We start from the raw sequence: 12423 nt of genomic DNA, 5'->3' as shown, positions 1-12423 counted from the left end.
GGTACAGAGCTAAACAAAGAATTCTCAACTGAGGAATACCGAATGGTTGAGAAGCACCTGAAAAAAATGTTCAACATTCTTAATCATCAGGGAAATGCAAATCAAACCAACCCTGAGATTCTACCTCACACCAGTCCGAATGGCTAAGATCAAAAACTCAGGTGACATCAGATGCTGGTGAGGATGTGGAGAAAGAGGAACACTCCTCCATTGTTGGTGGGATTGCAAGCTTGTACAACCACTCTGGAAATCAATCTGGTGGTTCCTCAGAAATTTGGGCATAGTTCCACTGGAAGATCCAGCAATACCTCTCCTGGGCATATACCCAGAAGATGCTCCAACTTGTAATAAGGATACACGATCCACTATGTTCATAGCAGCCTCATTTATAGTAGCCAGTAGCTGGAAAGAACCCAGATGTCCCTCAACAGAGGAGTGGATACAGAAAATGTGGTACATTTACACAATAGAGTACTACTCAGCTATTAAAAACAATGAATTCATGAAATTCTTAGATAAATGGATGGATCTGAAGGATATCATCTTGAGTGAGGTAACCCAATCACAAAAGAACAGACATGATATGCACATGATAAGTGGATATTAGCCCAGAATCTCAGAATACCCAAGATACTATTTGCAAAACACATGAAACTCAAGAAGAAGGAAGACCAAAGTATGGACACTTCCATTCTTCTTAGAAGAGGGAACAAAATAACCATGGAAGACATTACAGAGATAAAGTTTGGGGCAGAAACAGAAGGAATGACCATTCAGAGACTGCCCCACCTGGGTATCCATCCCATAAACAGCCACCAACAAGTGCTTGCTGACAGAAGCCTTATATAGCTGTCTCCTGAGAGGCTCTGCCAGTGCCTGGCAAATACAGAAATGGATGCTCACTGTCATTCATTAGTCGGAGCACAGGATCCCCAATGATGGAGCTAGAAAAAGTACCAGGGAGCTGAAGGGGTTTGTAGCCCCCTAGGAAGAACAACAATATTAACTAACCAGTAACCTCAGTGCTCCCTGGGACTAAACCACCCATCAAAGAAATCACATGGTGGGACTCATGTCTCTAGCTATATATGTAGCGGAGAATGGCCTAGTCGGTCATAAATGGGAGGAGAGATCCTTGATCCTGTGAATGTTCTATGCCCCAGTATAGGGGAATGCCTCGGCCAGGAAGCAGGAGAGGATAGATTGGGGAGCAGGAGGAGAGGGGAGAGGATAGGGCATTTTCAGAGGGGAAAATAGGAAAGGAGATATCATTTGAAATGTAAATAAAGAAAATATCTAGTAATAATAAAAAATCTGAATGCAACCTTTCAACTCTCTTAGAAAGCACTAGATCCTAAGCTTCATGCTGTTCCCCTCCTCTTAAACAGTTTTCTCAAATATATTATATCTGGAATCATTATGATCAAATAAACTAAAATACATTAAAAAAACAAAAAATTCTTATTTTCTTTAGTTTTAAAGGAACAATTACACACTCATTTACTACAGAAATTGCTGTGAGGTATCTACTGAGGACAAGATACTTGCATGCATATGAAGCTGCAGGGGAGAGAAGGGGCCTTTTCCTTTTTGTTTTATATGTCTCACTGTCTCTCTCTCACTGTCTCTCAAACACACACACACACACACACACACACACACACACACACACACACACATACACACACACACACACATTCCCTCTGTTGTTACCCTAATAACCCACTGACAATAAACAGAGAACCAACTCATGAATTCAGTTCAACAACCCTCTGCTGCTTGGTTATGTACCAAATAACTAACAAATGACTATGGGATGGATACTCAGCAATGAACAGGATCTGCTCTCAATTCTGAGGAGTTTGCTGTGCAACACGTGATTTACCATTCCAATGAGGCAGTCTGAGGCTCTACTAAGGTAGCTCGGAACTAGGAATGTACCCAAAGAGCAGCCCCAGTTCTGACTGGCTCTCCCATAAGGGGATTTTAGGAGTAAGGATCTCCAGCAAATGGAAGAAGACCCCCCAGGGCTCTGGGATGAAGAGCTTATGGGGCTGAGAAAGCTGTATTAAGGAAGGGAGTGGAAAGCAGCTTTGGACTCTGGCTCATTCAGACACAGGCTTTTGGAGAGAAGAAAGGCTTACTTAGAAGCAAGCTCTGTGTCTACACTCATGGGAGTGAGAAGAGCATCTGGTAGCTGCTGCAGGACTGCAGCTGGGTTCTGTCCTGGGAGGTTCACCTAGGATAATGACAGCTCCTATGGACTGGATGTGCTGAGGCCTATGCAGAAGCTTTGCATGCCTGCTGTGAGGAGGTTTGAGTCTCTTTATTTAATAGATGGGGGATTGAGGCTTAGAGAGGTGACATCACATGCTAAGAGGCACGAGGGAGGGCTGCCTAGGCTCATGCTATCCTAAACATACCCTCAGAGCTATGTTGCCTCGTATAGATGAAGCCCACTGGTAATAAGTTCTTGAGGAGGGAACACTTGGTGAAAAGTGGCTTTGTAGTATCTGCATTAAAGCTGGAATAGAAAACGGTGGAGAGAATATAAAAGCAGAGGCTCCTGTGGCCACTAGACCTGCAGCCACAACTTTAGCCCCCCCAGACCTGTCTCTGACATTCATGGTCTAAAGTTTCACTCAGGTTTGAAATGATATAATTTAATATTAAATTATAAAGTATAAGACTATAAAAAATAGTAAAGCAAGCCTATATAAAATAATTCACACAATAGCTGGAAGTCTAACACCAGTGCAGTGTTTGTTTTGTACCTATCATTTACAGTGAGCAGGTTAGCAATGACAGTTCTAGATGCTCGCATCATATGTGTTAATATCAAAGGCTACGTTACTGTTTCTGTGTCGCAAGTCAGCCTAGTGACTGACATCTTATATCTGGAATTGGCTCTAATCTAGCCTGATGATAGATACTACCTCTTTTAAGTGTTTATTTCCTATAGGCAATATCTAGAAAGAACCACCACTCCCCAAGACAAGATGGTCTCTGCCACTGAGACCCCAAGCCATGTTCCTGTCCCACCACAGAATCATAATTAGGAAGGTGTCACTTTAAAGAGATACAGGTGATGGGACAGGCAAGCATACTCTGTGGAACATTGTTACCACAAAGTCCACATAAACATAAGTTCAGAGTGCAACCTGAACGAACACAAACTTTGTCATTGGATTTCCCATTCTCGTCTTCTGGTTGGGCATGGCCTCAGCTCAAGTGCAGGGAGACCACAGCTGCACATGCAGGGCCTGGTGTCCCACCATCCCAGCATCTGTTTCTCTGTTTTCTCTTTTATGGTTATTGACTGTCTCTGTGGCAGTTCTGACACTCTCAAGACTCAAGATTATAGACAAGGTCTTGCCTGTCCCTCCTGGTTGTACTGTTCATGGCTTCTACAAATGTCTGTTAGGCAAATGGACATATCAATTAGCAACTAAATTAAAGCAGAAAACACATCAGCTTACTTCATAAATACAATTTTATGTTTTTATATTCTAGATTAAAAATAAGATTTAATTTAAATTTTAACCAGATTTAAAAGAAAGATGCTGTTTTATTGTATGTATTCAATGAAATGATCTCATTAGATCATTTTGTGACTTTTAAGCATTTTAGGTTTAACTAACATACTTTACACACGGCATATTCTGTATACTTTGACATTTTTCAGATGTTCTTAATCTCCTTAGATATAAAATTGATGTATCTCAGCAAGAAGAAAGTAAGGGTAAGGGAGGGAAGGATGAGTGGGTGGAGGGAGGGATGAGTGGGTGGAGGGAGGGATGAGTGGGTGGAGGAGAAGCCCTGCTATCTCAGAGTGGACAAACCCCTCATATTTATTGTTGAATTGCTTGAAGTTCAACCTCCAGAAACTTTTACCAATCTATTTAATGAGCGAGCCTCCCTACCCAGAAGTGCCATTCTCCTGCCTGGGACAGCTTAGTTTGTTAGCTATAGTCCTCAAACAGTCAAGCTTTCTGTCCTAAGAGCAGAGTCATGATATCAGGGGTGACTGCCCTCTGGCTTTCAGGCACCCTGTGTGTGTCCTCGTGATTAGGATACCTTTGCTGTGGGAAGATGAACACTGTGTGAGAGGGAGGCCCAGGCAGCAAACAATGTAACAGTCGCTGAGAGGAAGCTCCTGAAAGGAAGCCAGCCTGGACTGCAGCACTCTTTTCACGTCGGTACACGCTTGGTGTCCACAGTCAGAGGAAGAAGGCCCCAGCCTCCCTCCTCCCTCCTCCCTCCTCCCTCCTCCCTCCTCCCTCCCTAGAGTCCCCCATTCTTGTCTCTTCACACCCCAAGTTCTCTATAAGCTATAGAGTTGCACCTGATCCGCCCCTTTGATGTGAACATTGAAGGCTCTTGTCTTCTCAAACACACACCCACCTTCCCTTTCCCTTGCTCCTAGCTTTCCTTCCAAAGAAAAGTCCATCATCACTACCCTGGCCCCGCCCTGCTCTCCATAGCAGAAAGTTGGCGCCATCTCTGGTAGACACCCCCACAAACCCCTACACTTGGATTTTTCCTCCACTGTCTCCCTCTCCATTTTTTTTTTCTCCCACTATACTTTACTGATGCCTGGGGCCAGGCTCTCGTCACCTCAGATCTCCATGAACTAGAGCCATCTCTCTGCCACAGACTCTGCCCTTGCAGGAGAGCAGTGGTTGGAGGGTGGAGGTGGGAGGACCCATCAATAATCGAGGGCAGATGAGGACTGTGGGGTGGGCCGTCTGAGATTCCCCCACCCCCGAACTGTGCATCTGCTTTCAGCATGTGTGGTCCTAGGACCAGGACTTGGCAACAACCATCATATTCCTCTTGTTTGCTCTGTTCATACGTATAGAGACTCTATCATAAGCACTGTAATAAAGATGGAATTAGAACAATGTTCACAAGAACTGCCTTGTCTGTGGAAAGCTTATGCCATCCTAGGCTTAGATAGATGTTGTTTCATTTACTTAAACAAGGATGTCTAAGAAAAAATAAAGCCAGAGAAATGAAATTAAACTCAGTGGGACAAATAACCAAGACACATGACAAGATGCTCATGGTTACTTGAAAAATGCTATTCCAATCCACAGTGAGATGCCACTCCACACCCACCAGGAAAGCAGGATTGGAGAGAAAGGAGAAAGTGAGTGTTTACAACAGGGATGTGGGGGAGTCGAGTCTGCCCACAGCAGTGGTGGGAAAGTAAAGACAGATTGGTTGGTCCTCAAGAAAATAAACATAGAATTACCATATGATCCTGCATTTCCACTCCTACATGTGTGTCCAAAAGAACTGAAATTCTGTGCTCATGTGAAATCTCGCACACTTGTGTTTACAATACCACTCTCTACAACAGCCTAAGGGTAGAGATAGTCAAAAGACAACCAACAGCTGAACGGTCCAACAAATGGAATGTACCTGTGCCCCGAAATACCAGCCAGCCATAGAGCATAGCAGAGTGCTGGCACACGCTGTACCACAAATGAAGGTTAGAAATACACCAAGCGGGCTGGGGTGTCACTGAGTGGGAGGCCTCTTGCCTGACGTGTGTGAGGCTCCTACTTCTGTCCCAGCACTACAGAAATGAAGAGTTAAGTCAAATCAATCAGACACAGAGGCAGATAAGGAAGGATCCTACACAAAGGAAGAAAGCCCAGAGGAACAGAAAGATTAGTGGTATCTAGCAGGGGCAGGAAGCAGGATGAGGCTGAGCAACCAGTCAGGGGGCATAAAGCTTCCTTTGGAGGCTACGGAATGCTCTAGAACCAGATAATAGAAATGTTTACATGAAGTTATGAATGTACTCAGCGCAACTAAATTACCCACTTGGCAAAAATGGTAAGTTACACTTTATAAGCATCTTATCACAATGTTTCAAGGAAGCTAATGAGACGAGTCAGAGGGTATTCTCGGAATAGGAAGCTCAGCTGCTGAAGTAGGATTTGTGTAGAGTCCCGAGGAAGGAGGCGGCTTCAGAGAGGAAGCAGGAGCCCAGCACACAGGCAGCTTCTGCTCAGTTCCATCACTGTCTCTGTTCCCTCACAGTGGGGTCCCCTGCCCTCAGCCCCTCTTCTCTATAGGCCATCGCTTTCCCGTTTGCCTACCCACAACAGGCCTTCAGCTAACATCTCAAGTACTTTAACTTATCAGCAGAAGGGCCTCCTCTGGCCCTTGGGGCAACACCTGGCCTTTCTAGTCTCAGTCCAGGGACTACGTCACCTGTTGCAAGTGACAGTTACAGGCATCCTAATCCAAACAGGGCCTGGGACATGCCTGTAAAATGAAGACTATTGAGAATAGCGGTTTGTTGTTGTTGTTGTTGTTGTTGTTGTTTTGTCAGTAATCTTTATTTCCAAATAGAAATCACTAGAGAATAGTGTTGGTGATTGCAGGGTGCTTAGCTTAGTACCTGATGCATGAGGAGGTCTAAATGATGCTGAGATGTAGATGCTTCAACTTCATCTACATTCCGTGGCCCAAAAGCCAGCGAATCATGCTGCCCTCCCTGGCACTGGTTGGCAGTTGTTGAATGCGTGTAGGTGGAAGTCGAATGCATGACATGTACTGAGGTTGGTTCTCAGAAACTGCCTTCCCTGCACCTGTGATGGCGTCTCAACACAGAGCAGGGGGCGAGATTATTTGACTGATCGATTGAACTGGATCTAGCAGCTAGTAGGAGTGAAATTTTCTTCAAGTGAGAGGCGGTGGGGGAGAGGAGAAAAAGTGAAGGGAGAGAGAGAAAGAATGAGAATGAGCCAATGAATACCTTATTCAGTCACAGTGATACATGGTGACAGATTTCATAGGCAGAGAGATTTACAAAAGAAGGGAGAGGGTGGTGGCAAGTTTTTCAGAAGAAATGGTCCATCTGGCAGATGACTCATCCTTTTCTCTCAAAAGAACGTAGTTGTTGGTATTCAGAGAAAATGTTAACACAAGTTACAATACACTTCAGGCAGATCTTTAATCTATCATTGGAGAGGGCTGTAAGTTTAAAAATTACTCAAATAGAACACACAAGAACAGATTTCACATTTAAAAATGGAATAAGATAGACACAGTAGTGCCCAACTGCTTGAAGAGAAACAGCAAGGGAAAGAGAGCTGGTCGTCGTATTCAATGAGTGGCTAGGAGCCATATCCGGAAGGTCTGGTCACGTGACCAGTCCCAGGGTCACCACACCAGGCAGAGGATTCGCCAGAAGCCAACGAAGCTTACCCTGGCTATGTGTGACCTACACAACCAGCCCCGTCTCTACAGAGAACACAGTGCAGTTCTCTCTCCCCAATATTTGTGTCTTTATTCCTCATTCAGAGAAATAGAAACAAGCCCTTTCATCAGGAGAAGCTAGAGAGCAGCAGCTTCTTCCAGACTCTGTTTTCATAATTAGCTTTTCAACAAACGAGGCAAGAAATGGGCATGCGTGGGGTTGGGGCTGGGCTGGCTGGGGGGTTTACCTGAGGAGAACGCCGATCCTCCACAGGAATCTTCTGTTTCTTCAGAAGCCACACAAAGATTTTGCTAAGAGTTTTCTAAATCCAAAATCTGCCTCTGGTAGAAGGAAGCTTCTATGTGTGAGCTCAGAATAGAGGCTGTTATTTTACCCACGTGGCTAGTCAGTAGGAGGAGGGTTGGGAATGAGGCTCCGTGGCACACAGGTGCCATCCACCTCCAGAGAACAGAATTCTTTTATCAGGTGTGAGGCTAGGTGGGGATTCGAAGAACCCTTGAGCCAGCTTTTCCTAAATGAGGGGTTCAAATAGTAGCCTTTTTTTAAAAAAAAAAAAAAAAAAAAAGGGGGTGGCACAATAATATGCCTTGCCAAATAGTCTATGAAGAAGCCCAGGACTAAACTGGGCTGCCTGGATGTGGATTCCTAACTCAGGACTCTGGAAGTCAAATCTTTTGACAACTTTTCTGCTCAAAAAAAAAAAAAAAAAAAAAGGATCTTTAGCAATAGATAGCAAAAGAGCAGGGCCAAGTCACACATTTGCTATGCAAACAGAGCCAGTGTGCTGGGGATCCACAGGAAGGGAAAGACTGAGGAAATGGCTTCAGTGGGCTTTTTCCTAGAAAAGGTTGGCCTGCAGAAGAGCGTGAGTGGTTGAAGATGTGTGTGTGTGTGTGTGTGTGTGTGTGTGTGTGTGTGTGTGTGTGCGCGCGCGCGCGCGCGCGCGCGCGCACGCGCGCGCGTACCTTCGTCACCTCCTAAACAATTCATGAAGCAGAGAGACAGGCTTGTCTTGGGTCAGAGTCCCTCTGCCTTGGGATTTTGGCAAATGCAAACACTGCCTTTGAACTTGAAGGAGGATGATTTACTACACACAGAATGAACAGCTAGAAGCCAGCCTTCTGAAATGACCAAGGCGCCTCTCCAGGCAGCCCGGCCAGATGCCGAAGGGGTTTAATTCCACTTTTGGAGAAACCCAGCGGTGCTCCTGTTAAGCAGGGCCATAACTCTGTTTTATATAGAGTCTTTCATCTCAAAGCAATTGGAGATGCTTTTGTACCAAAATGTAAATTATCATGGGCCCGATCACTCCAGGGAAGAAATGTGTTTCCTGTCTAGGGACAGCTGCCCAGTCCCAGCCAGTCAGTGGAGAGAAGGGGTGAGCAGCAGGATGGGTGGGCAGGTGTCACCCGAAAGGAGACATGGTGCCCGCACTTCTAAACACCTTCCTTTCTCTACAGAGTTGAAGGGGACCTCTCCAGCTGTGTCTCAGCTTCTGCCTCAGTCACTCTCCAACCTTACCTGGCAGCCTCTTTCTAAACCTACCCAAGGTACAAACTCATATGGTGCCCTCAGAAAGGATGCAGTGAACTAAAAGATAAAGGAAGAGTTTTCATTTCGGTCCACCAGGGCAAGGCTTGCATGATGTTTGCTTGGACTAAAGGACAGTCATAGCCTGCTTTTGTGTGTGAAATTTTGTCAGCAGCCATAGTCATTCAGAGTTGCCATCCTCAGAAGGATACACGGGACTTGTCGAAATCCACAAGTCTCTAATGCAAAATTGGGGTGGCCCCAGCATAGAGCCTTTGCATAGATAGCATCCCCCACCCTGTAAGCCACTTCTGCATGGCTTGCAGGTGTATGCAATGTGCTGAGTGCCCACTTCTGCATGGCTTGCAGGTGTGTGCAATGTGCTGAGTGCCCACTCTCACTGTTTATGGAATAATGGCAGAAAATAATGGATATGCTCAGTAGAGATGCAAATTTTTTAAAATCTTATTACAATATTTGTTTGTTTGTATGTGCATTGGTTTTGTTTGCTTGGCTTTGTTTTTTGTTCTATTTTGAGAGAGGGACTCTCTATACAGCACTGGCCGTCTTGAATCTAGACCAGGTTAGCCTTGGATCTACGGAGATCTGCTTACATTTGCTTTCTGAGTGCTGGGACTAAAGGTTTGTGCCACCACTCCTGGACTGTGGGGGTTGGTTTTTAATGCACCGTTTTTGTTTTTAGAGAATACAATGAGGAATGAGGGTGGTTCTTCTATCATCCCCAAAGATGGCACTGTGGAAAAAACACATGCCTCTAACACCAAGGCCACAGTAAGGCCCTGTGCCTCCAGCTTCTCTATTCCTTTACCTGAGAGCCTCTTTGACAGAGATCCCTGTCTAGCCATGAAGATACATCCTGCCTAGCTTCATGCCCAAGAAGGTATCATGGAAATGTAAAGGCCATGCTCAGGAGCAAGCAGTATTTTCTTCTTTGAAGCCCTCTCTGGTCCATTCCAGATCATTTGGTTGCCCCCTTATTATGTTCTTGTTTTTCTTGTAGTTCTTAGCTGCATACCACTGTACCTATGTGTCTTCCTAATTGGAGAAACAGTGGCCTTCTGGAGGATATGTGTTCCAGAGTAGCCTGGGCTGTCGGGTAAATTTAAGGCTAGCCTGAGCAACACAGGAAATTGTGTCTTTAAAAGAAGAAGGAAGAGGAGTAAGGAGAGGAGGAGGAAGGAAAACCAACCATACCAGTGTTTATATTTTGGCCCACCACTCCCCAGAATCCAGTACAATACAAGACCAGGAAGGAGCGATTGGACAATGGTGATTACAGGAAAAACCCAGCTAGCCTCATAAAACAGCTTCAGAGGAAATGGGCTAGAAGGCTTTTCTGGTCTTTTCTGCACAGCTTCATTCTGTCTCTGAGCAGTCTTCCCAGTGAGTGAATTTGGATTTCTCTTTGTAGTCCCTGCCCCTAGTTGGGACTTTTACACATTCTTGTATTAGTTGGCTATCTAATTTTGGAAAAAAGGAGAGAATCTAATACCGTGTAAGAGCTTTGAAGGATGTAGTGTCAGGTACAAGGGATACAGCACAGCTACTGACTTCCCTTATGGCTCTAAGATGTGGGGATGACCCAGGTTCTCTGGTATGATGCCAGTAGAAGACAAGGCTGCTAAGGGAGGTAACTAGCCCTGTCAATCCAGGGCATGAAAGGCCATCCCCATCATGGTAGGTGTCATTAGTACCTGTGGAGGTTTGAATGAAAATGACTTCAAAAGACTAGTGTGTGAATGCTTGGCACTTAGAGAGTGGCACCATTAGGAGGTGTGGTCTTGTTGGAGGAAGTATGTCACTGTGGGAGTGGCTTTTGAGGTCTTAGAAGCTCAAGCCTGGCCAATGAGTTACCATCGCTTCCTTCTGTCTATAGATCCAGTTCTCCGACACTCTGTCTGCCCACATGCTGCCATGCTTCCCATCATGAAGATAATGTACTAAACCTCTGAATTGTAAGCCAGCCCCAATTAAATGTTTTCCTTTATAAGAGTTGCCATGGTCATGGTGTCTCTTCACAGCAATAAAACCCTAATTAAGAGAGTACCAGATCATTTTGTGGGTGGTACTATCAGTCTCCTACTGTTATCCAGAGTCATGAGAGAAGCAACACCTGGAAATCCTGGGCCAAGGTTGAGCATAGATCAAATGTGGGACCACCTGACATCTGGTGAACAAACAACCTTCCACTGGGACATTTGAACTTCTCCATACTAAGTCTCCTCCCCCAGAGGAGCAGCCAAGGGCTGCACTGTGATACACACTACAGAAGCCACAACTCAGTGAATCTTAGGCGCTAGAAATGGGTCAAACATACTCTTAGATAGGTTGGGAACACATGGTAGGAGATATCAGCCCTCTGAGGCCGATACAGGGAACATTAGCCTGGCGTACTGTCCAGTGTCTTCTAGGAAAATCCAGGAACCTGGCCCTGCTTCTGCAGGGACAGTGCACTAGGGTCTGCTGAGGCATGTGTATTGTGATAACCCATGGTCTCTAAGGCATACTGATACCAAATCATATTTTAACCTAGTTAAGAGGACCATCTCCAACTAAGAGACAGGTGAACATGGTTGAGGTATAGACTTGAAGTTTTTTATCCTGGTGCTGAGGTTCCATCCTGAGACTGTGCATCCACTGTTCTGCACACTCAGCCTCAGTGTGTGTGTGTGTGTGTGTGTGTGTGTGTGCGTGTGTGTGCGTGTGTGTGCGTTACAAGTGCATGGCTGTGTGCAGTGAGTGGTGCATGTGGAGGCGAATGGTGTCTTCTATCACTGTTTTATTACCTTAAAACAAGGTCTCACTCTGAATAGGGAGCTTTGACATTTTGGTGAGCCAGGCTGGCTGGCCAGTGAATAGGCCCTCTGTACCTGCCTATCTCTTTCCCACTGTGCTGGAGTAATAGACATGCAGGGTCATGTCTATTTATGTCTGGTAGTTTACTTGAGTACCAGGGATTTGAACTCAGGCACTCATACAGAGCAGATAATCTTAGCCACTGAGCTCAGTATCATTTCTTAAGCAAAACCTTCTTGTCTACCTTGTCCATGGAAAAGCTTTTTCTTGTGATTTTGTGTAGCCCCTGGCTTCACTCTCCCCTACTTTACTATGTGTTTGTGTGCGCGTGCACACGTGCGTGTGTGTATGTGTGTGTGTGTGTCACAGCTTTTCTGACACTGGTTTTCAGTCCTGTTTCACCATCAACGGGCTCTGATACAAAATGACAGGTGAGCATGAGGGAAACGTCGGGGTATGCCCCTCCCCTTGCCGTGCTCACTGTCCCCAGTAGGGCTGCAATCTCTCATCTTTAACTTTGCTCTTCCAGGAAAGCTACTGGGTACAGCTTTTGCAAGATGGCTCTGGGTCTATCATTTTGTTGTTGTGGGTAGTGGTGACTCCCGCCATTGCTCATTTTAAATCACTTCCCTTACCTTAATTACCTCACGACCCCGTTTAACTTCCAGTCTCTTCCACTGTCTGTGCACCAACTACTGCATGGCGTGTACTCTGTCTTCAGGGTTAGCGAGGTCTCAGTTTTCCTGGTTGTCCCCGATGCACAGTGCGTGTCTGCTACATCTGCTCCAGGATGCAGGAGTGCTGCATGCCCACTGGTTGGCACAGGCCTGTTCATG

At 45.5% G+C, this 12423-nt stretch overlaps 1 protein-coding gene across 1 annotated transcript in view; it reads right to left on the bottom strand.

Annotated features, from left to right (window-relative positions):
- Jcad (junctional cadherin 5 associated) overlaps window positions 1-7532 on the bottom strand; it is an 89228-nt gene extending 81696 nt beyond the window's left edge. Inside the window, exon 1 of the mRNA XM_029547135.1 lies at window positions 7467-7532. The gene's annotated coding sequence lies outside the window, so the exon portion shown is untranslated. The remainder of the gene's footprint in view (window positions 1-7466) is intronic.
- Between the last annotated feature and the right edge of the window lie 4891 nt (window positions 7533-12423).

Source organism: Mus pahari, chromosome 15 (assembly GCF_900095145.1).
Source record: "Mus pahari chromosome 15, PAHARI_EIJ_v1.1, whole genome shotgun sequence".
NCBI classification, from domain to species: domain Eukaryota; kingdom Metazoa; phylum Chordata; class Mammalia; order Rodentia; family Muridae; genus Mus; species Mus pahari.
Note: the sequence above shows the minus strand (reverse complement) of the source record. Positions and strands in the feature narration are given on the sequence as shown.